General features: G+C 46.2%; 1 protein-coding gene across 4 annotated transcripts in view; it reads left to right on the forward strand.

Moving 5' to 3' along the window:
- BDKRB2 (bradykinin receptor B2) overlaps positions 1–23,505 on the forward strand; it is a 493,412-nt gene that overhangs the window by 293,669 nt on the left and 176,238 nt on the right. Inside the window, exon 2 of one of the 4 annotated variants that reach the window (XM_078660120.1) lies at positions 21,093–21,125. The exons of the other annotated variants lie outside the window; for them this stretch is intronic. The gene's annotated coding sequence lies outside the window, so the exon portion shown is untranslated. The remainder of the gene's footprint in view (positions 1–21,092; positions 21,126–23,505) is intronic. 4 annotated transcript variants of the gene reach the window in all.

Genomic DNA, 23,505 nt, shown 5'->3' on the forward strand with positions numbered 1-23,505 from the left:
TGAGTTTCCCCCTGCAATCTCGCCAACGCAGGCACCCTTGCACCAGAGTGCAAGGGTGTCTGTGTGCAGGGGAGGATTGGTTATGTGTACGAAGGTTTTCCTTCCTGTACATAAACAATCCTAAAATGCTGTATTGTAACTTTCATAAGTGCTGCTTCATGCAGCACACATGAAAGGTACAAAATTGCATTTTTAAAAAGGTTTGTTTATGTACAGGAAGGGACATCTTCCTGTACATAAACAAACCATGGCATTTTGCTTTTTCCATGTGTGCTGCACAAGGCAGCACACATGGAATAAGCAAAAACGAGGATAAATAATGTTTTTCTCCTTGTTTCACCAACTTAAGACCAAGGTTTTCCTGGTCTTAATTTTGGCGCTGCCTCCTATGTACACCACCTTTGTACATAGGGGGCAGCGTCACATACAATGGGTGTTGCAGTGGAACGCCCACCACAACACCCACGGCACGCTGCTTTCACGCTAAACATATCATGAAAGGGTGCCTTATGTACACGGCTTAACGCTGCCTTGTATATAAGGCAAGGCCCCTATCGCCACTGGAACATCACAAAAAGTGACGTTCCCGTGGCGATAGGGTCTTGTACATATGCCCCATTGTATTTTACATATTCATTTTAGTTTGTTTAAATAAAAGAACGTGAAGTGACCATACTTGAGAGAACGGGGCTATGGTTTCCAAGCAGACTCAAGGTTCCTAAAAGTTTAGGCGAATCGGTTGTTCGACTTTATCAGCCATTTTTCTCTGTTATTGCATGTCAAGTCCTGTTGTAAGAATGCTGCCATTTAGCGCAAGTTCAATCATGCAGAAGATACGGCACCTAAAAAGGAAACCGCATCTTTGTGTCCTTGGAATGTCCTACAATTACAATCTGGGACAGCCTTATAAAAAGGGGGCTCAATGGCACACAGAAGTCACCTGCACCGAAAGAGAATTTTTGCAGGTGATCTTCCTTAAAGAAAAAACAGATCTAAATAGAAAGGCAAACGGTGGGGGCAGAGTTAATAACTCTTAGGCATAGCAAAGACATGCTATTTGCAAAATCAGAAAATGAGGGTAGGAACATTTCTTTAAAAAGTGTATTCTAGCCAGAGTGTGGCAAACAAAATGGAGAACATTTGTGAGTTAAACCCGGAAATGTGCCTCTTTATTGTGGCAACATTAACTTCCAAAATTAGACACAATTCGGATATTGAGCTGACACCACCACTTAACTTAGGGGCTAATTTAGGTTTGGCAAATGGAGGGTACTCCATCAGGATGGTGGAAGACATTGCCCCTGCCATTCCAAGTGACCTCCATTATCCAAATCAAGGAGTTGTCCACCAACTCCTCAAACAACTCTTAACATTGACAGAGACGCAGTTATAGTGGGCACCTTGTACCAGTCCAAACAGCCCCTTAGAGGTGATAGGTTAAAGACAACCTTTATTGAAAGGTATCCTAGTAGTAGCTATTGAGAGCAGCCTTCAGGCTAAGCCTTGAAGGAATGTAAAGTAGTTTGTTTTACCAGTCTATAATCTCTTGAATGACTAAATGAAAGGAGAACCACACCCGGTATATATCTAAAATATATGTATTTATTCTAAACACACCCTACTAGTCTCTTTATGAGGCTAGAGGTAAAAGCACATAAGTTACACTTAATAGCACACAGTAAATCAGCACAATATACGTTGAGCCCTAGGGGCGTGCCAAACCATATATTAAGAAAGTGGTATAAGAACCACGACTTGACTAGACACAAGGCCTAGAGCCTGTAGAATCGCTGGGACCACAAGCAACCACCCAAGGTAGTGACACAGGGGACCCACTGGGGATGCATGCAGAGTGAGAACTCAGCCGCGAATAACCGTTAGCCTTTATGGGGAAAGTCGCGGTTGAAAATTTAAAGTTTAAGGACACTTGGAAGAGGACTTCGAGCAAACCCCTTTAGACTTAAGGGTTTCTAGGGCCAACACCCACGGGAGCACCAGAGTACTCGAGTTACCTCACCCAGGGAAGCCGGGTGCATAGGTGTCTTTTGGTGTCGGGAATCATCATTGATTTCAATGGCGATCTGCTGAAAAGTGCTGCTGCCGTCGAAGTGGAAAGTGTCCGGTGTGATCCAAGCCTGGATCGAAGATGAGAAGAACCTGAAAGCAGAGGGGACAGAGTCTGGATCACTTGCCAGTGATCAGGGGCACGATAGTCAAATGCCCACCGATGTCGGGTGATTTCAGGATGAAGAGGTGAAGCTTGACTCTGTAGCCACGAAGACCAGGAAGCGTCGATGACAACCAGGAGCTGGATTCAAGCTGTCCCACAAAGGATGTCGAGTGCTGTAGTGTTGGTGACCAGATTGGGCCCAACAAGCCTTGGCAACAGCAACCCATGCAGAAAGTGAAGAAATGCTTCGGTGCGGACCAGCAAGGTCCAAGGGACTCACCAAGAGGTGGAGAGTCAGGACACATCTGGAGCAACCAGAGAAACCCACAGAAAGTCAAAGGTGCCTTCTCAGGGACCCGCCAGTCAACAGACTAGGGATCGTGAAAGTACCTCAAGCAACAACACAAAGGGCCGGCTCACAGAACACTCGTGGAGTGTAGGCGAGCAATCTTCAGTGGAAAAGGTGCTTGGGGTCTAGGCTACAAGTAACTCAATGCACAGCCTCAAGGGACATCGAGAAGCTAATGCACTTGCAAATGTGCATGGTGTCCAGGGGTTCCGGTTCCTCAGTACTCACAAGGACTGCGGGTCTCAGCTTTGCTGGGGACTCAGGTCGGCCTCGGAGAAGTCTGGAAATCCACCTCTGTTGTTGCAAAGTCTTCGCGTCCAGCAGCTGTTTCAGAGATGCAGACTGGACAGATGCTTCTTTGGGGTCTTCCAAGCAGGAGAGTAACTCCTTTACTCCAAGGGAGATTCTTCAGTCATCTGGCGTTGAACAGATCGTCAAAGTTTGAGGATTCAGTTGCAGAGTTTCGTCCAGGGATATCAAGAGGCCTGTAGCCAGGGGTTCTTTTCTTATACCCAAGGATGGGGTTGGACATACTCTGGGGACCCACCTATGGAAGGGGTTGGAAAGAGGGGTGGCTACACCCATTTCCTTTGTTCAGTTTTGCACCAGAGCAGGGGCTGGTAGCCCCTGCAACTGGTGTGAACTGGACTATGCACAGGGACAAAAAAATGTGCCCCCAGTGCAGACTTCAAAGCACTCTCAAAGAGCTCCCACCCAGCTCCAATACACTAAAGCCTGTCTGGGAGGTGGTTACACCTCCCTGTGACAGGAAACCTATTTTCCAGGCCTCCCCTGCCAGAGTTTTGTCCAGCACCAGGAGGCCAGACCCGTGTCTGTGGCTGCAGCATCCATTTTGTGATGCCGGGGCTCTTTTACACTGTTATCGGGTATACCGGTGTGGACATGTCTCTCCCTCTAGCAGGGTGGAATTCTACCCCTGCCACCAGACTGGCGGGGGTAGGATTCCCAAGAGTTTGGCACCAAACACGACATCGTTCAGTGCAGCCACTCCAAAGTTAGTATTTACCGCAAGGGTATAATGCACTTAAGTGTATATGGTCTGGCTGCATCGCACAACAGCCTCAGAGAATAGGCTCCTAAAGCTGCAGAGGGGCCCAGCTCATGCATTGGCACCCTCTCACACAAAACCCAGCACCCTGCCTTCAGGATTGATAAGGCCTGCCATAGGGGTGACTGATAGGTGTATGTGTGTAGTGATTTAAGGTAGATATAGGTAACCTATAACTTAGTAAGGGGTGCATGCACCACCTTACCCGAGCTGCAGTAGCAGTACTGTGGTGTCATTTTGGAAGGCTTCCCAGGGGGGGCATAATACATGCTTCAGCCACTGGTAGGCCTCTGGGGTACCTATGCCCTTAGTACCTAGTGTACCATATACTAGGGACTCACAAGAGTACCCTAATAACCAAACTGCCAAACTGGAGTGTACCTATAGTACATGGAATCAATTGAGAGAGGCAGCAGCTAGGCTGGGGTCCTGGATAGCAGGGCCCCAGCAAGACTAATGTTGAAAAATAGTGACATATCAGGAAAAAATGGGGGTACCCATAAGAACAGATCCTACTCTCCCACACAAAAATACCAATGAAAGACAAAAAGAGACAAGGCATAATCTCTTTCCAAGAAAAAAAATCTCTACTGTACAAGTAAAATCAAATTGACAAAAACTAATTGATGTGTCCTCCAAGATCATATTTAGCTCCACACCCAATGTACATCAATCACCATCAGCTGGTGCTGCAGCCTCAACAGCTTCAACTTAAGACGTCCAAACACAAAACCAAAGGAGCATGCCGTTTTCTATCCAGATGCAAACACATCAACGCAACAATCCTTTCCTCTGATTCTACCTTCTAACCTACTCTCTCTCCAATCTCCTCCGCCATGGATTCCTCACCTCTTTCTTCTGACAGCTACTAACTTCTTTTTATGGAAACATCCTCTATTAGCTATTACTCTTGAAGTTACTGATGCTCAAATATCTGGCTGGTCCTTTCTTATGCTGTTGGGCTTCATCCTAAAAGTCAGTTGGCTGTGTTTTTGATGTTTTCATTATCATCGTGATTGTCTTACTTCACTTTTTTATTCCTGTCCAACTAATGATTTTGTGTTTTTTTTTATATTTATGTGATTATTTTATTTCACCGTCTAATTTCTGATACGTGTTTTACTGCTGTTCTCACAGCTTAAAAACCCTTTGCATATCAGAATTCAATTGTATTGCCTAGATTAATTAAATAATCTAGTGTGTGCTTACATGGACGTGAACGCTGCTGTGCTGTGCTCACTAGCTAGCGCCGATAGGTGCTCTTTTGACCACCTGCTGTAAGGAACTCTGTCGGTTATCGGAGTGCGGCATGGGGTAAATCCAAGGCAAGCTGCCTTACTACCCCCTCCATTAACCAAGCCTACCACAGCCATAGGCCCAGCCTCAAGCCCCAATGGCTCGGATGCTGCTACCTTGCTTCCCTCTATCTCAACTTCACTAGCGTTTCGGCCACACGCCTTTGGACAGGCAGGTCTTGGCAGATCTTGGTGGGATGATTGGCCCCTTTTTTCAAGCCTACTGAACTCCAAAGGGTCACAAAATTACAGACCAAACAGACCAGCAGACTGCAATTGTGAGTTGAGAGGCAAGCCGGGTGGTGGCTGTGTGGAGCCCATTCAATCTTTAGGTCAAAGTTAGAAGTCGAAACAAGTGAGAGTGTGTTGGAATTGAAACCCCACTTAAAGCCCTGGTCAGATCAGGCGAACACGCCAACGTGCAGCACTGGCTAGGAGCTACAAGATCATGGGGGCACGTGGTACACCTCCGAGGGTCGAGCTGGCGCTGAGCGGAAGCAGTCCGGCTAGGTCGGGTGCGGCTTGCTTAAGGCTGTGCGCTCCTCTGCCCCTTGAAAGCTGGGTTACTCTCTCTGGATCTATCCAGCCATCATCAGTCATCAGTCATTTTTAGTCATCCGCCATCCTCATTCATTCCTTTCAAACTCAACCGCCCCAAGGAGCCTAAGGGTGGTCCACTAATATAAACCCATACAAACTTCTAGCCCGCTTTCTGCATCACAGCTCCGGGTGGTGGTACAGGGATGAAAGGGTGAGCGCAAGTGTTAGCACCCTCCTCCACTCATCTACGTATGCTTTTCCACACAGGCGTTTCACAAGGTACCCGACGAAGGAAGGAAGGGGGGGGGGCAACGTTCAAAGGCAGCTCTCCCTAAATTACTCCCAGCACCTCCGGTCATTGAACATGATGTCGAAGAGTCTGTTGAAGCACCACATGGACACCGAACTTGCCCTGCTTCCATGTCAGGGCTTGTTGAGGGCCCACATGAAATCACAGACTCACTTACGCCGACAGGTAGATTGTGTTTTTCCAACAGTGACACCCTGCGAAGCATCAGGGGACACAGCCGTAGAATTTGCCCAATTCAACACACCAATCAGGGCCTCCCTCAAAAAATCCCCCTACATGAACTCACAATCAAGCACTTTAAAGTTCATCACATCATCGGAAGGGGTACACATTCAGTAATGGTATGCCCCATGGGATTCTCCTACAAGCATATCACAGCTTGCCACCCACAGCTAATCTGATCTTGTCCACGTAGATGACAAAGTAGGCGCAAAATTACGAACAATTACATCAATGACGTCCCATGGGATTCTCCCCCAATCATCTCACAATTTGAGATTCATAGTCAAATTTATCATGGCCATGCCAACGATAAAGTAGGTGCAAAAGCAGGAAAAACGACATTAAGGGCGACCCCTGACTCTAGATCCCCCGGGTCTCAACCAATAACAAATAGCATTAATCATTAAGAAGCAGAGCAGTAGGTTGGAGATTCTCCTCCACACAATGCAAGATGTAGTCTTGGCCCTAACATACCACTCACTAAAATTAGAACATTAAGTGGATCTTTTGAATATCCTATCTGTCTACGTGACTGGCATTGACAGAAAATTGGAAACCATGAGGAATTTAGAAGAGCGCAGGCTGCTGAGGGGTCCTTTCATCAAAGCGGCTGATCTCCCCTGATTGACAAACTGAGTGAACGTCCTTCATGTATGACAGAGGTAATATCGGCCTTGAAAGCAAAGCCTAATCAGCCCCCCAGATCCCACAAGAAACTGACATAGCGCCCTCCATCTCTACAGTTGAAATATCATCAGCATCAGAAAGTGACCTGCACATGTCCGGCAACCTCAGGGTCACTCCAACATAGGAAGCAGCTTGCACATTTACTTCCTCCCCTATAGAATAAGAGTACATCATAAAAAGCGTGACAACCTGTCCCTCACTGGAGACATTAGACGCCCTGAGGTTAACACAAGACTCCTAACTAGAAGAGAAAAAAAGCTGAAGAAGAAAAGAAAAAAAGCTGTTAAAATCGAATCTTTGGCTAAAGGAACTGCAAGAGGAGATAATCTTTCCCATATTTACTCTCAAAACAAACCAGCAATCTTGCTATAAGGCCAATGTACAAGCAATCACACCTGGAAACCTGGAAGATCCCCTAAACCACCCAAACCCTCACTCAACAACTCCTGACAGCTCTGGATCAAACAACAAAGAGTATACCAGGAAACAAGCCAAAGCAACTAAACCACCACAGAGCACAGAATTTCAGGCAGCCCAACCTGACCCTGTCAATGAGGAGCACCAAACGAAACTCCAACTGAACCCCTCAGAATGACCACCTCCCCCTTACCACAACGGGCGCTCTAGGTAAAGAACACCACAAAATTCAACCTCCCAACCCGGTGGTAATGCAGCCCATCGCTCTCCCAAGCCCGCAAATTGTCCCCTCCTTAAACTCTTAAGCCCAAGGGACTAAAACATCTGGCAGCAGTGCAAGAGAGCCAATTGCATCTAGGTCTCAGATACCCACAGGGCTAAACAAACAGCCTACAAATCCCTAACGAAAGAGTAATGAAGCTTCTACCTCAAGTATTTCCTCCAAAAGGATGCAATACAAAACTTATATTTGAGGGTATTATTGTGTCAGCTATATCCTATTTGGTTTACTAACTACTCTTAGGTGTGGGTCATCAAAAGATTTTTGAGAAGTCGTCTCACTCTCAACTTATCGAGGCATGCTTCATCATTTGACGACCTCTCACAGTGATGCCCCTGTTTTTTAGGGGGACAAAAGGAAATATAAAATATACCTAGAGGTATCATCTATATCTTATTCATTCAACTTGCTCCTCTGGTATGCTCAAAAGCCTTAACAAGAAGCAGTCGTAAGGTGGAATACAATGGATCACCTGACCTAATATTTATGTGTTACCATAAATATTAGGTCAGGTGATCCATTGAGTATACCTCTAGGTATATTTATATTTACTTTTGTCCCCTTAAAAAACAGGATCTAGTGCATTGTCCTTATCTGAGATTTATAAGAACTCCTAGGGATAAATGAGCTTGCCCTAACTGAGTCCACCAGGGCAGAACTTCTCCCGGTGTGAGAGGTCGTCAAATGATAAAGCATGTCTCGATAAGTTAAGGGTGAGATGACTTCTCAAAAATCTTTTGATGACCCACACCTAGGAGTAGTTAGTAAATCAAGTAGGATATAGCTGACTCAATAATACCCTCAAGTATAATTTGTGTGTTGCTGAACAAACAGCCCACACAAGCTGTTTTCTACCCAGAATATGAATCCAAAGGCTCCCTGGACATCTTTAATCATGGCAACATCTTAAATCTACTTGGCGAAATTCTGGACGTGAAGCATGCATGACATCGAATCAGTGCAATTCCTGCTGAGACGTGATAACCAGGACAAATAACCTACCTTAATGAAATTGACATCACCTGCACTTGCCACATGTGTGCTGCTGGATAAGGCCCACCTAAGAGACTGGGGAATTAAGGTAACAGAATACAGAAACAATGTCTATCCCTCCCTCTTGGCATGGAGAATGGGGAAAAAGAATGGTAAAGGACAACATCAATCCCACTGCTTCTCTTAAAAGGCTCAAGAGGGGCACACTCGCACTCATCATCAAGTACACCCATATTGCCATTGAATATCTCCATAACCAAATAAGCGAATACCTCACAACATTATAAGGGGTCACAACCTGGCAAGCTTCTGTGTACACAGGACCTCCTTTCCCAAAGAACGCAGCAAGTGAACTAGATCAAGGACCCCCAACATCAGGCTCCCTCGCCTCGTCCTGGTATTAGTTGCCATCAACCTTGCTACTACCCAGGAAAAGATTGACCCCAAACATGCGGGGACCCTCCGGGGATGACAATTTGCATCTGGAACGTCATTAGCCTGAAGTCAACATTAAGTGATAGTGAAGTTGTACTATATCTACAAACATTCGACATTCTGATCTTCCAGGAGACGTGGGCAGATGAATCAGCACTGTTTTTGCATTCATTAAATTGTTCGCCCCAGCAACCAAGAATAACAGCTAAGGTAGACAAAAGGGAGGCATCTCAATCTATGTTTTTCCAAACTAACTCTAAAAGTTATCAGATTGGAATCCTCAGAGCTTTGGCTACAAGAGGTATTGTTAAAAAATGGACCGCAGTGGCCGCCTTTTATACTTTTAATCATGAATGTGTATGTAAATCCACGGAGGAAACAAAACAATGTTCTAGTTCGCACCTTACAATCTGCAATAACAGAGTCAACGGCAGATCACCTATGACTCTAAATAAAATCGAATCATGAAAAAAAGAAAAGACAACTTAAGTGAATCCTTCATAAATCATTGTGCCTTTCTCAGTTTAAGAGTCCTCAAAGGCAGAATGAAGGATGGTTAGCCCTCCTGCCCTAGAAATTGCACGGAAGCTCAAAAGATAACTCTCGATTATACACTTCTGAATGGGCCACTGTTTTTCCTAGTTGACATGTTTAAAATAGACCACCGTACAGAAAGTGAGCACTTTCTCCAATACACCAAAATCAGCCTTGATATTCCAGCACACAAAGCAGTTCAGATCCTGAGATCTACCCCCTCATACATCAAACTTGAAAAAGCCAGTCTGGAAGAATTGTCGCTAAATCAGTTGAGTCGGTGCTCAAAGCCTTTTTAGCCATTCCATCAGTCAACCTCCAAAATTCAATCGCTACATGGAAGACTTTATTAACAAGTATACTTGCATGCCAAAAACCAGCATATGGCAAGGTTCACCAAATTACCCGTAGCCAGGCAAGACCTAGCAGCCTGCCGCAAGGCTCTAAGATCTTTAAAAAAGGAATTAAACAGGGAGATACGATTACTACCCCGTAACCTCTTAAGTGAAGATAAGAATGCAAAGCTCAGGACGGTATGAAGAAAATACAAGCATAAGATATGGCCCATGGCAAGGGGCCCTCATAGATCCGATTTTTAAAGACGGGAGCCCTCAATTCCTGGAAATTATTGGCAAATCTTGTTCCCGGGCCATGATGCAAAATACTATGGGGGTCTCCTCCTAGAGGATCTTGAGTCCTGGGTATCCGACTACAACATTATACTCTACGTTTGCTTTGTAGACTTCAAGGTGGCCTTTGATTCAGTCCCGAGAACTCTCCTTTGGGCAAAACTGCTGCCCTCGGGATGTCACAACACCTTCTCAAAGCCATGATAGAGCTGCACACCAAAATGTGTGTGCACATAAAGGTAGGGGGTGAGAGCACAGTCTCAAGAAAAATCTCTACCACACCGGCTTGGAACAAGGGTCTGTCCTTGCACCCCTTCTCTTCAACCTCTTTCTTGCAGATATGGCAACCGCTCTGACTGACCTCTTGGCCCATCCCCCTAAACTAGGCGGGAACCACCTAGGGAGCCTGTTTTATGCAGATAACGCACTCCTGATGAGTCATGCCAAAATAGGCCTGCAGAGACAGTTAAATATCTTACATTCTCACTCCATGAAGAGCCATCTTGTGGTAAACTTACAGAAGACTAAAATAATGATAATAGGAAATAAAATAAAATAAAGACAGCGAGTGGTTCCTAAAAAGCAGTATGTTCGATAAATACAGCACTTACATTTACTTTGGTGGCCAAATCGACAGCAGAGAATGCTTTCTCAATGCACAAAAAGTACATTCATAAGAAGGCAGGATCTCTTGTACATTCCTTAAGAAACCTGGCAAAGCACCTGCCTGGGTCTGCCTCAGAACGCCTCTCAAGGTAACCAGGGCAAAGACTGATACCGACGATCATATACTGCTCAGAAGCCATGTATGGCAGAGATGCACAATTCCTTGACACCCTGGCCCCAAGAACATATCGGAAGATCTTTTCACTGCCTCCTGGGGCATCCCCGCCCAAACACGGCTGAAGCTTGGCCTCACCAACCAAAATGTTTTGCCCCAGGGGTCTTTTATAACATTTTGACACCTACTTCGCTGTTTGCAACCTGGCACATCAAACCAACTAATATGGAAACAAATGGAGGACCAAGGAACGTCTTTCCCACCCAGGGCACACCTGGAACAGGCAATTGTAAATCTGCAACTGGGTGCAGGATGATGTAAGGCATTCTCATTTCTGGCTTTCAAAAACCATAGTACATAAAGCCATGCGTTGTCTCTCTCTTATTACAGACAAGTGAATTTTGGCAAAGCGATCACACTCTTGTCTAGTCATAAATAGTTACAAGGCCATGCACCACCCTCCCTCAACCCTATCTGGCTGCTGCCCTTTCTTCAATGGTGAAATGGCAGACCATCAGAAGGCGACTAGGAGACTTACCAACTCTAGACATGCCCCAAGATGGCGGAATCCGGACAGCAGTATCTAATGCCGGTTATGCAACTCACGCCAGAAATCCATCGAACATCTAACATGTGCTTATCCTGCCCTCCTGAGGCACAGATATTGTCTCAAATCAATATTCTTGACAAAAGGAATCGGAACATGTAAAAGAGCAGTGATCGAGTCCCTGCAGGGCTGACCCGGGCCAACGAACTGGGCCATCCTAAGAGGACGGCCCCCCTTAGTACCACAGGATGGCACTCAAGTCAGCCTCCCAGTGTTTTGGGACCCTCAAGGGTCCCCCATGCCCGGGTCACTTCCGGGCAGGAGGGGGCAGGGTGATGGACTTATACCTCTCCCGTCCACTGGTCGCCTTCTTTGATGCTGCCCTGACGCCGTTTCGGTCGTGGCAGGGTCTGCTGCCAAGGTCGATCTTGGGACCACAAGGTTAGTCACCATGACCTCTCCTCGGCCCCAGTTGGGGTCTCACCACGTGGGACTGGTGTCTGGGCGGGAGGGGTGGCGGCCCCATAGGCAGCAGCCGCTCAGGCCTGCCCGGCAGCAGCCGAGGCCGCAACCCTATCACTGGGATTTTCCTTCCCCAGCACGGCCTCCCCCCATCCAACGCCGCTGGCTGGAGTCATGTAGCAGCTGCACCCAGGTGTGCGTGCCAGCACGTCTACAAGCGAGTCTCCCAGCTCCACGTCCATGCAGGGGTGGAGGTTTAGAGAATGCACTGCATTTCTGGGGGCGGTGTGGGGGCTAGGGCCCGACTGATAGGGGCTCCACAGGCATCCGGCCGGGTGGCCTGGCTAGAAGGCGAGTGGGATCCCTCTGTGGGATTCCTTCAGAGAGGGCAACCAACCCTCGGCTCGCCGATGGGTCCCCTGTTGGGTCAGGCTGTGTGCCCGGCCCGGGTCTCGGTCTTGCTGGTGGCCTTCGGGCCAGGGATACCCATGCGTTGGGGGTGGGGGGAAACAGCGAACCCCCTGCCCCCTCCCTCCTCGTTAATATGCGTAGGGGGCCCACCTGGGGAACATGGGGGAGTGGTGAGGCTGGTGGGAGCAGTCCTGCTATATTGGCGCTTCCACTCGGTGACTGGGCTGCTGGTTGCTGGGGCCCGGTTGGAAGTGGCACCGGGGTAGGGCACCGTCGATTGTGTGCTGGCCGATGGGGCGGAGGTCGTCCCCGTGCTCCTGCAATTCACCTTGGCCCGCCGGGCCCGCGGTGCGCACAGCCATTAGCGGGCTTGCCAGCCCTGGTGGGCTGCGGGTGCTTGGGCTTGCCCTTGTCCCGCTCTACCCCGCGGTTTCTTCCAGCGAGTCCAGTGCCCTGCGGTGCTACATCGGACCTCTGGGAGAATGGCCGGTCCCAGGCTTCTCCCACGTTGTTTGGTCGCGAGTGCCCCACTGGAAGGAGGGACGGCCCCAGGGCCTCCGCTGGTGGCAGCACACCACGCGAAAAAGTGAATTTGGCAGGTTGCCTCCCCTACCCGTGCTGGTACCTGTTTGGGGCATGTGCTGCCACCCTTAGGGTTAATTAGGTCAAAATGGCATTGCAATGGGTGTGGGGCCCTGCGCCGGTGGGGGCGCGAGCTTCGCGACTATCGCCAGTTTACACAGGGACTGCCCTGTGATCTCCCCAGGGTGCCCGGTAGATCAGCAGCGTTCAGTATACAACTCCGTTGTCAGGCATACTGTACCAGCAGTGACGGCGCGAGCAGAATCCTTGCGGGGGCACAGCTGGAAAGGGCGGCAGGACAGAGTGCAGTTGGAGACAATTGATCACTCAGTTTATCTCACCCATCTTTCATTGTTGCATAAGGCATACATTGGGTTGAGGTTACAGTGTCATTTCCCTCGAGCACCGCTCGCTGTAGCCTGGAGTGCATATTTCATGCGTCACTTGTGGCATTAGGTGAATTAGATGCTGGTTTAAGAACAAAAGGAGAATATATTTGTCAAAGTGTGCTAACCTAAATGTTATTATTTAATAATATGACAAAAGGTTGATCGCATTCTCAACAGTATGTTAGCAGAATTTAGAGTTTAACACCTCAACACTTCATCTTCCTCCTGAATCTAGTATCAGCTGCAGTTACAGAACAGGTTGTATCAGCTGTTTTGCAGCTGGAGAGAAAGTTAACAGGCATTTCTGGGGTGGTGTGAGCAGGGATGAGGGGGGCTCAGAGGATGTAGGCCCCCTTGTTTGCAGAGCCGTCCACATGAGGATAATACTCAGCTCTTGAAGCCTCCCTGTCCCTGGTCTCGAAAATCCGCCCCTCAGTCCCATCATGTTATACGTCCCCCGACTCGCCGACAGATGGGAGTCTGTTTGGGGGCAGTGTATTGTGGGAGAGACCTCAAGCAGGTGCATTCACCTCTTTCCACCTCATTCGTTCTTCAGTAGTTTCACTACTCACGAGTCTGTTCTGCTTCCCAAACTATCCCTCAGTGACAACTGATCACATTTTGTATTATTAGGGTCTTACTGGTCATTCTTATGTTCCCTTACCCAGTATTTATCATTTAGATTTAAACAGGTGCTAAGGTGGGGAAATCTCTGGCAGTATTTCCATGTGTGAAATGACTAAGTAAGAGTATCCGAAACGTTGCAACATTGTCAAGATGAATGTGCTCTGTGCATAGTTTTGGCAGCGCCTATTACAACAAATACGATCCGCACCAGAGACATGCGATGATCAGGGGAAAGCAGGAGGGTAGCTTTCAAGTATTCTACAACCGATATCTGACTGTTGTTCAATTTAAGGGGTGCCAAACGCCAGAGCTCCGCTATCTCATGGATGTCCATACTTATGGGTGTAGCGAAAGTTGACACTAAGGACGGACTCAAATCTTAGGTTTATATATAATCGCCAGGTTGCATTGATACCTACTACATCATTTGGGGTCGAAACGTCGACAGCTGTCCTTCCCCCAACCAGCCTGCGCCTTCCAAGTAGAGAACATTGATTGCAGCGCATGTAGCATGGTTTATGTCTAAATATGTTTTGAACATTGCTGGTTCATATAACCATTGGCTCCTTTGATGCCACAAAGGAATCATCGTTGTGATGTTAATGAATATTCGCCTTATTTATACTTGTGACAATACTGTACATATTTTGCCGTATATGCACTTACTGACTACCTTGGGGCACCACTTTCACCAGATTTGAAAAAGCAGTTTGTATGTAATGAAACACAGTGTGATTAACCCCTTCTGCGCTCATGACGAGCTGAGCTCGTCATGAGTTGTGCCGCTCGCACGCTGATGATGAGCTCAGCTCGTCATGTAACGCGGCTTTTTGAAAAAAGCCGCGCAGCGCAAAAATAGCGACCGCACGCATGCGGTTAAAAAACAGTGTGTTTATTCTAAGGCTCTCTTTCTCACATAATTGGTTATAAATGTTTACATGTACATTTTGTTTCTTTCACAAACATTTTCCACTGGGACCCCTCTCTTTTGTACCGTGCACCCGGAAGTGGCGTCCCCCCGGGAGCCATGGCATTCAGTTGCTCAAGTGTCGGGGTTAGTAGTTGGGATGTTACTTTTACCGGCAGCAAGCTGGTGCTTTCCCTACGTAAGGGATACATAAGCATTAGTTCCCTATGTTGAATGCAGACGGGGGCTCCCGGCATAGTGCCTGCCCCGGTTTCGTGCACCTATGATAACTTTCCATGATCCTCCTGGTACATCATACAGCCCTGGTTTATGCTCAGCAGTTTTTGGAGAGACAGCTATTGTCTCTGCCAACTGGTGATGGTTCTTTTATTTGATAAATTTAAATATGAGACACACTGGTCCGAGCGTACAAAGGATGTGGATCACAGTGGCATGTGGCCTGCAGGGCTGGTTCGCAGTTTTGGGGGTCTCTGGGGTCAGGGATGACGCGACCGGTCTCCGCAGATTTCGTATTCGCAGGCACGCTAGAAGTGCAGAGTGCAGTGCTTAAATTTGAACTGGGGGAGGGAAAGCTGTGCCCATCCGGACCCCATGTGTTGGACTAGCAGTAGTTATTCCTCTGCAGACTTTGAGCTGGAGCAGGGGAAAGGATATAACAGAGAGGTAGATAGGGATGGATAGCTGTCGTAGAGGAGAATCTGGCTAAAGAGCATACACTGGAGCAGAGTGTGTTTGATAGTGGATTAACGGAGGAATGAGGTATTCTGGATAGCCTTGGGAGTTGACCACTGACAGACTAGTAGTGGCTGGTGAGAACTGACAATCCACCGATACCACTAGGGCTTACATCACTGACTGTTGTTGGCTGCTGTTGAATGTAAGGGATACCCATTTTCGCAATAAATGGGAGCTTCCTGGGGGATGATTTGGTGTCATTTAAGTCAGCTCCTAGCAAGTTTGAAGGTCACAGATCGATGGTCCTTTGCACATGTCCCTTTGCCTCCTATATAGATAAACATGCATGGGCAGGGCCCACTGCGGTAGTCAGCATGGGATTTAGAGGCAGGACTAGGGAAAACAAACTCCATTTGGGCCTGCAAAATACAGCCCAACCTCTAGCCTTGCTGGAGGGGTAAGGCGATGGGTGGATTATATCCATGGAGGCAATGACTGGAGGGGGTGAACTATGCAGCACCCACTTCATTGGGTGGGCTCAGCTCTGCAGGCCACCCGGCCTTGGTTACTGACTTTAGGTTATCAGGAAGCTGTTCTGACATTTTACTACATGCAGGCTGTATGGGAAAGGCTGCACAGACAGGGTGTGGCTCGGGGCATTGTGTTCTCATCCAGCTGGAGCCGTAAGCAATGCGGGGAGACTTAGCTCATAGGTTTACACCTGCAGGTACCGTGGCTAGCCTCCCCTCCTCCTCCAATGGTGGAAGGGCATACGTTCCCCCATATGTTGTCTATGCTTATGAAAGAGCTGATGGGATACCCTTTCCAGGCCCCTAATTGCAATTTTCCATGTTGGGCCGGCTACTACGGTTGTCATTGAGATCTATTAGTCTGGGCCAGTTACTTCGCACTGATCGTGTGTCGGCCGCAATTTGTTTTCATCTGTTGACTCCTGGGTGTGCAGATCTCCTGCATATTCACCCCTAGACTCGACGTAGGGACTGCATAGTGGGTACAGGATTCACACAGGGGTGTTGGCCTCCAGCCATGCCCCGGGCAACGCTTGCAGTACACTAGCAACCAATATTTGGTAGTGATAGTGTTATCAAGTATCAGGAACAGCACTTTTCAGGATTAGCATCTCACTGGGAAAGCGTTTTGGATGCGAGGGGGGAGGAGACCGCCCCGGCAGGGGTATGCTCCTACCACTAATTGATTCATGCTAACATTTCGCCTCTTACCGAAGTCAGGTGGAGCACATAATGTAGGCATACTTTACTATGGCAGGCATTGCGAGTCATGGCAAGCGCTTTTGTAGTCACTCTTCCCGGAGGAGCAGCGACTGCAGCTTTCAGGGAGGGCCTGGAGCGGAGCGCAGTGCATCATGCAGGGGGGGAGATGGATATCCCAATGTTTTAATGGTACTTCCGTGTGAGCCACTCTTGGTAGTGGCCGGAGGACAGGTTTAGTGAATTATGTGCAGTGTGTATTTTGAGTTATCGAAGGCAGGGTGAAGTGTTAGTGCACTGAAAGCATGCCCCTTACCAGTTTCAGGCTGAACGGGTAATACGTGCATGATTATTATGGCAGGCAATGCAGGTCTTGACATGCGCTTTTGCAGTCATTCCTTTTGCAGGGATGGGAGGGGTTGGCAGCGGAGCGCGCCATGCAGGTGGGACGATGGGAATCCGAAGTGTTTAAAGGTACAGCTGTCCTTGGCCACCCAGGGGAGTGGCCGGAAGATAGGTTAAGTGTATCATGTACAGGCAAACTTTGAGTTGTCCAAAGGCACCCTGTGAGGCACCAGAGGTGATGGGGTACAGTGGTATTGTGAAACTAGGTGCAAGCTGGAGTAGTTGTAGAATATGGTGTGCAGTGCTCATTATAGGATGTTAGCAACTGAGCATTTCTTTATTTTGTCAGGATATAAGGTCTGGGCTAGGGCTGTCCGTGCGTCCTGTGTGGGACTCGACTGGAGGAATCCAATAAATGGAGGCAGGGGTTTTCCACCACTGACTTAACTTGGTTGGGGGGCTCAGGCATGCGCTAGCACAGCTTGAGGTAGAAGCTGTGGCACACTACTGAATTCATTTGGTTGGGGGTCCCAGGCATGCGCTGGAACAGCTTGCTGTAGAAGCTGCGACACAGTCTTTGGGGAGGGAGGGGGGGTTCTCACCTCCCATCATTTTAGTCATACACCGGGGAGGCAATGTTTTGACCTTCCAGTAGGAGGGCATTGCAGCCAGAAATGAAATCCCCTGGTATAAGTTAACAACCAGTTGTGGCAGGGGTGTTATGATGGCAGAGATAACCCCACTGTGAGTGTGGCGAGGGGCCCTGTCAGGGGTTGTAGGGGACTTCTCATGCAGGAGAGTTTACAGTGCCATGCGTAAAGTCACCGAGCAAAGGTGGTTTTGGTTTCATGCGGCATGGTTTACTGCACGCAAAGTCCACATGGTGTTTTGATGAAGATGGGATACACCTGTCCAAAGTGGGAATGGACCTGTTCTTGCTTGATCTGGGGGAGGCCATGGAATCAGCAGGGTGTAGGTAACTAGGCCTATCGTGGTGGTCGTGCCCTGGGGTGACGGTGGCCACACCCAGTGCTGTGGCGGAATTACAGGGCGATCGAGAGGCTGTAAGGTACAGAAGAGTACCCTCTGCAGGAGCACAGTAAGGGTACTAAAGCCAAATACCCCCAGGGAGGTCCTCGCGTTGGACCCTAGAGGAGCGACGGCGCCTGTTAGTCCTACGGGCAGTTGTGAACCTCAGCAACGGGGGGTTGCCTGCAACGCTCCGCCCCCTTTGCTGGGGGGTGTGAGTAAGGGGGTGGACTGGCAGTCCACCGGTGGGAGGGGCTATCCCTCCCCCAAATCTAACAAACACCGGTTGGCTAGGGCCACGGTGTAATTTGGCTGATCAGGTGGGCAGGCGGTGAAGAGCTGCCTGCCCTGGGACTGCCCCTAAAATAACCCACCATGTTGGCATATTTGTTATGTAAATAAACCAGCAGCAATTTTCTCCACTAAGAATGTGTCTTGTACGATTATTTCTCCAGGATATTGCTGTGCGAGGGATGGGGAGTGTTGCCGATATTGGCACTATGCTTGATACCGATCTCAGGCTAACTGCTCGCTTTCCCAAAAGTCTGTCTTGTGTAGTAAAGAGACTAAAAAACCAGACGGAAGAGTCTAGCGAATGACTATATCAATGTCTTACTTAGCGGCACAAATTTGTCTGCTCTTTTTATTCAATGATTTGTTTTACTTTTAGCGAGCCCCAACTTGGTTTTGACAATTCCTTTTTAATAGATGGGGGCTTTATGAGCTGCTTAGAGATTAACTTTTGTTTTACGCTTTTAAAGTCAATGGTTTTCAGCAACTGTGGTTGTATTTTATGAATAAATAAAATAAACTATCCTAAATTCAACCATTGAATATCTATACTTGCAATTTACTCTTGTAGATTATTAACAATAATGACGTTCAATACTCTCCTCTTTCCTCTTCACCTTTACATTAGTAATCTTCAAGTTACCCTCTCACATAAGTTCACAAACTATTTTGTGATGCTGCCTACCAATTTCACACCAAACTTTAATTTCAGGAAGGAGAGATGCTTAGTAGTTTTACCCTAACTACTTTTGATAGCGCTATTCTATGAATGAAGGTAACTTTGAAATGTTGAAGGATTATTTCCCTTTTCCAAAGCCACGCCTCTACCTGCGTCTATTTCACATACAGGCAAGATAACCTCAAACAGAGAGGCACTAGGGTTTTCTGATATGCTGCGCATTGTCTTGACTCTCTAGTTTCTCTTCTAGTACATCCTTTTAGGATATTAACATTTTTCATCCAGTCTGTTGTCCTGTAGGACCGCTGCCAGGTCTATGGAAGCTGTGGCGTGCGAGCACGGCCTGGCCTCTACATAACTCCGTGATCACAGTTTACTGGCCAGTGTGATCAAAGCATCCCAAACAAGGAAAAGAGCCATTTAGTATGAAATATAGTGGACGGGTGCAAAGAAAACGATAAACCCTAACACAAAAAATAGTTATCACATCGCTTCTTCTGGCAGGCAGCACTTCTGGCAACCATTGGATGTGCGCGGTTTTTAAACTCCTGTAAATAATTATTGGGTTAATGTCCTCATAAAACTTCAGCTCATAAACAAATTGACACAGTATGAAACGACAGGACACACTCTATAAACATCACAAAATATAACATGCAAATGCCGTCATTTGCACAGAATGTAAACAAACTTGTTACCCATGTCTTCATGCTGCTCATCCTGTATTTCTCACTGATCCTTTACGCTGCAGTCCCAGCCCTTACTGAATTTGTGAAGCACTCTACCATTTGCCACCCTATGTAGCAACAGATTTCATGCATTTCCTGCACTGATATCCAAAAGCCAAAAGGCACTCCGTTTTCTTTGCCTTAAATAAATGGTCGAGTTGGGCTTGCTTAAAGGAAGGATGCCTGTGATCTCATTTAAATACAGCATTTTAATGGCGTGTTGTGAATTATTGATTTAGAATAGTGGTTTTCAATCTTTGGGGTGGTCTGCTCCTGAGAGCGCCATAGGATGTCAAGGGGGACTTGTAGGTCTGACCAGGAGGGTAATTGAAGCTTGACCAACCCCTTTATAGGACCAGAATGATACCTGCTTCTAGTTTGTTCCTTTAGATTGGGGTACATTTCGAGCTGAAAAATAGAGCTGTAAATAGTGAAACAAAAGAGGGACCATTGGGCTTAAATCTAATGCAGGGCCAGAGTGAACATTCAGCCATCCTTATATTTTCACATTGGCCTGCTATCTGATCAGATTGTGCTGCCATGACCCAAGCATGCCCCCCATTGCCTTATTCAATTCGAGGCAGTTTGGGGTTGGTTTGGACAGTTTTGCCAACTTGATTTATAACATGGGTCAGGGTGCCAGTAAGGTGCAGAGTGTAAGGGGTTGGAAATGTAAAGATTACAGATGGAAAACTTGTTTTATCAGCCCTTGGTAGAGTGTGATGATTCCATGCATAGTGACCATTTGTGCATTACTTTTCAAGTGGCAAGGTGTATGGTACATCACTTTTAAGGACCATCCCTCTGCAACTTAGAATGGCTTACATTGCTCTTGTATGTACAGGTAATCCAGGAGCAGTTCCTAGTTTCCTAGTGGTAGCTTGTGACCTTTAAAACTGCAGGCATAAATATCCAACTAAATTGCATCGAGAATGAAAGCAAAACTAGTGAGTCTCAATTTCTTTATGGAAGCTCATGTGTCTCTTGGGAAATTAAATTCAGGAAAATGTGGACAATTTGTAATTTTTCCTGCAAAATGTCTGCCAAAAAGACATTGGATTTCCTCACAGTTTCGATGCCATGTTCAACAAATATTCCAGTACATTTGGAATGTGTCTAACAAGCTCAAACCTGTTGTTGTTCAGGAGTATGTGTCAAGGAAACCCCAAAGAAGTGGTGAAAAAGTAGTTTGTGTTTTGTCAGAGTTTCTCTAAACATTGGCAAAAAAAGATGTAGCTACCGCATGCAATTTTAGATGGGTCTCTACCTTGTATCTAGCAAATTCCTACAAAGCACTTTCTTTAATTTTACCATCCTGCCCCTTCCAAGCAATTTTTCTGTAATATTATGAAAGATAGTTATAAAAATTGGGTGGAACAGAATTCATACTAATTTTATAATTGACAAAATTAACATTTTTTTTTACTTGTTTCTCTTCTTTCTCTGCATTTCACAATAGTTTACCTGTGATATTTAGTAAAATTCCTCATAGGTATGTATACTAGAATTGTTTTAAAAAATGTTTTTATTTGTTAATATATTGCCAATGGCATTACATATTAATATATGTTGTGTATGTGTCAGACTTTGATTATTTATGTCTCTTTGTCATGTACTAAGATGTATTATAAATGTACTTAATATGTAATATACATTTACAATATGTATATTCACATTTGTTCCTTTATCATTTGAAAACCAATAAAAGTCCACTCTAAGAAAAAGACTTAGGGCCTCATTACGATGTCGGTCAGAGTTACCTCTCACTGACACTATCACAGAATCAGGACCGACCAACCTCTGGTCAGCTGTCCTGAGCGCCTAATTACTATGCAACCACTCATGGTTTGGTCACATACCCATATTTCCCTATGGGAGCTTGTGTTACGGCCGTAAACCACCAAACACGTTTTTAGACAAGCTTTCCGTGTCGGAAAGCCCGGCATGGAAAGCCTGTTGGAACTGTGCATCGTAAGCCGGATTGCGTAACACGCTGTCCATATGGATTATGGGCCTTTTTTCTAACTGGCCGGCGGGCTCCTTGAGCCTGTCGAAATCCAGCCGGAATGACCAGCCGGTTTCAATTCCGACTGGCTGTATTGTAATCTACCGGTCAGAATTTAAAACATCGATATCAGTTGGAGGCTCTCCGACCAACATCGGAATTGGCCCTGTGAGAGTCTACTTGGCAGTGTGCATTGAGTGAAAATGTAGTTACGCAGATCTCACAATGTCACCTTGTAAATAGCTGAGCTACCTCTCAGGTTAGTGAGATCTGACAGGTCTAGAGATATCACTCAGGTTATACAAACCTTTCAGGTCAGCAAAACACCAATTCACCATTACTGGAATCAAAGTGAGAAAGGCAGGCCGAGGGAAGAAAAAGAAAGGACCACAAGAGGAAAGACAAACTGAGAAAAAGTGTACAGATAAGAAAGCCTACACTTTGTAGTAAATTTGCACTCGTAAATGGAAATTAACCTAAAGTAGTAACATTTTTACAAAGGGCAAGAATAAACCTACATATGCATATTTACTCACATGTAGCTCTACCTTTGTGAATCGCAGTGGGCTTTTTAATTAGGAGTGTAAAACTAGTTCCTTTGGCTTCAACAATGTGGGCTGTTTTAAAACCTCTTTTAGAGACAAACTACTATATAAAAGTAGCACAGCAGTGATATACTTAGACAGACACTGGAGACAGCTCAGCATCAAAATATGAAGACAGTTTTCAACATCGAAATTCGAAGACTGCTCATGTTAGTATCTGGTGACGAAGAAACATCCCACCGAGCTCAAGATAAAAGATGTGGTCTTGAATCATGCATTTTTCCACCTTCAGGTCAATCATGGCTATCAATGATGCAGCTGCTGCAATGGCACTGGGGCCCTCACCCCCCAATTTCTCTATTTTACTAGCCATTAGGCAGTCAGTGTAGCCTACTGTTCATGGTTGCATTAGGTGCCCTTTCTCGTCACTGAGGATAATGTACACATTTTGTTAATGATGCTAAAATCTTCTAATGTCCCTTTGGATTTGGACTTTTTGACAGGCTCTATACCTGCCACTAAAGATGATGGTCTTTTGGGGGATATTTTCTCCTTTAACATAACCAAAGGTTCATGTTAGAAAATACCTGCAGACGCTTTTTGTCTTCATAATAATAAAGAGTTTCCACATGCAGAAGTTGGAGCACTAGGCCTCAGAATCCCTTTTGCAGTTTTTTTTTTAGTTTAGTCATCTTTATTGGCAAATCAAGATAGCAATTTAGAAACAGAATTACAATGATACATAATGATAAATAATAAATCATTGCTAAAAACATTTTATACAATTGTAGAATTGTATAAGGAGAAAAAGGAGAAAGTAAAAGAGTAAGAGGATGACATTTGGAAGAGAAAAGAACGAGGAAAAAATGAAGAAAAATGACAACACTAAGCAATAGTAACAGGAAGAAAATGAGAAGAAGGCAAAGAAAGAAAACTAGGAAGAGGTAACCAGAATAGAACAGATGTATTCTTTAGTCTTTAATGAAATCAAGATCCTATCTGCATGTTAATTGGAGAATCGCCATTTCATTATAAGACTGGAAGTTACCATTATGCATGTTTAAACCTCTCCAATGTCAGACTGCTCCCATGCTCCACTGTCCTCGAATATAATTTTGCAAAAGTATTCGTATTTGACCAGTATGCCACCTTCAGAATCTCAGTAAGAGATCCACTGCCCAAATAAACGTTACCAGCCATAGCAACACTAGCGAAATTAGATCCAAATTTTGACAGATTGACTCCAGTCTCTCACATAGTTGGTCTCAGCCACCTTGCTAAAGTAGCCATTGAAACAGCCTTATAGGACTTCACATAGGATA

This window comes from Lissotriton helveticus, chromosome 9 (genome assembly GCF_964261635.1).
Source record: "Lissotriton helveticus chromosome 9, aLisHel1.1, whole genome shotgun sequence".
Lineage (NCBI taxonomy): Eukaryota > Metazoa > Chordata > Amphibia > Caudata > Salamandridae > Lissotriton > Lissotriton helveticus.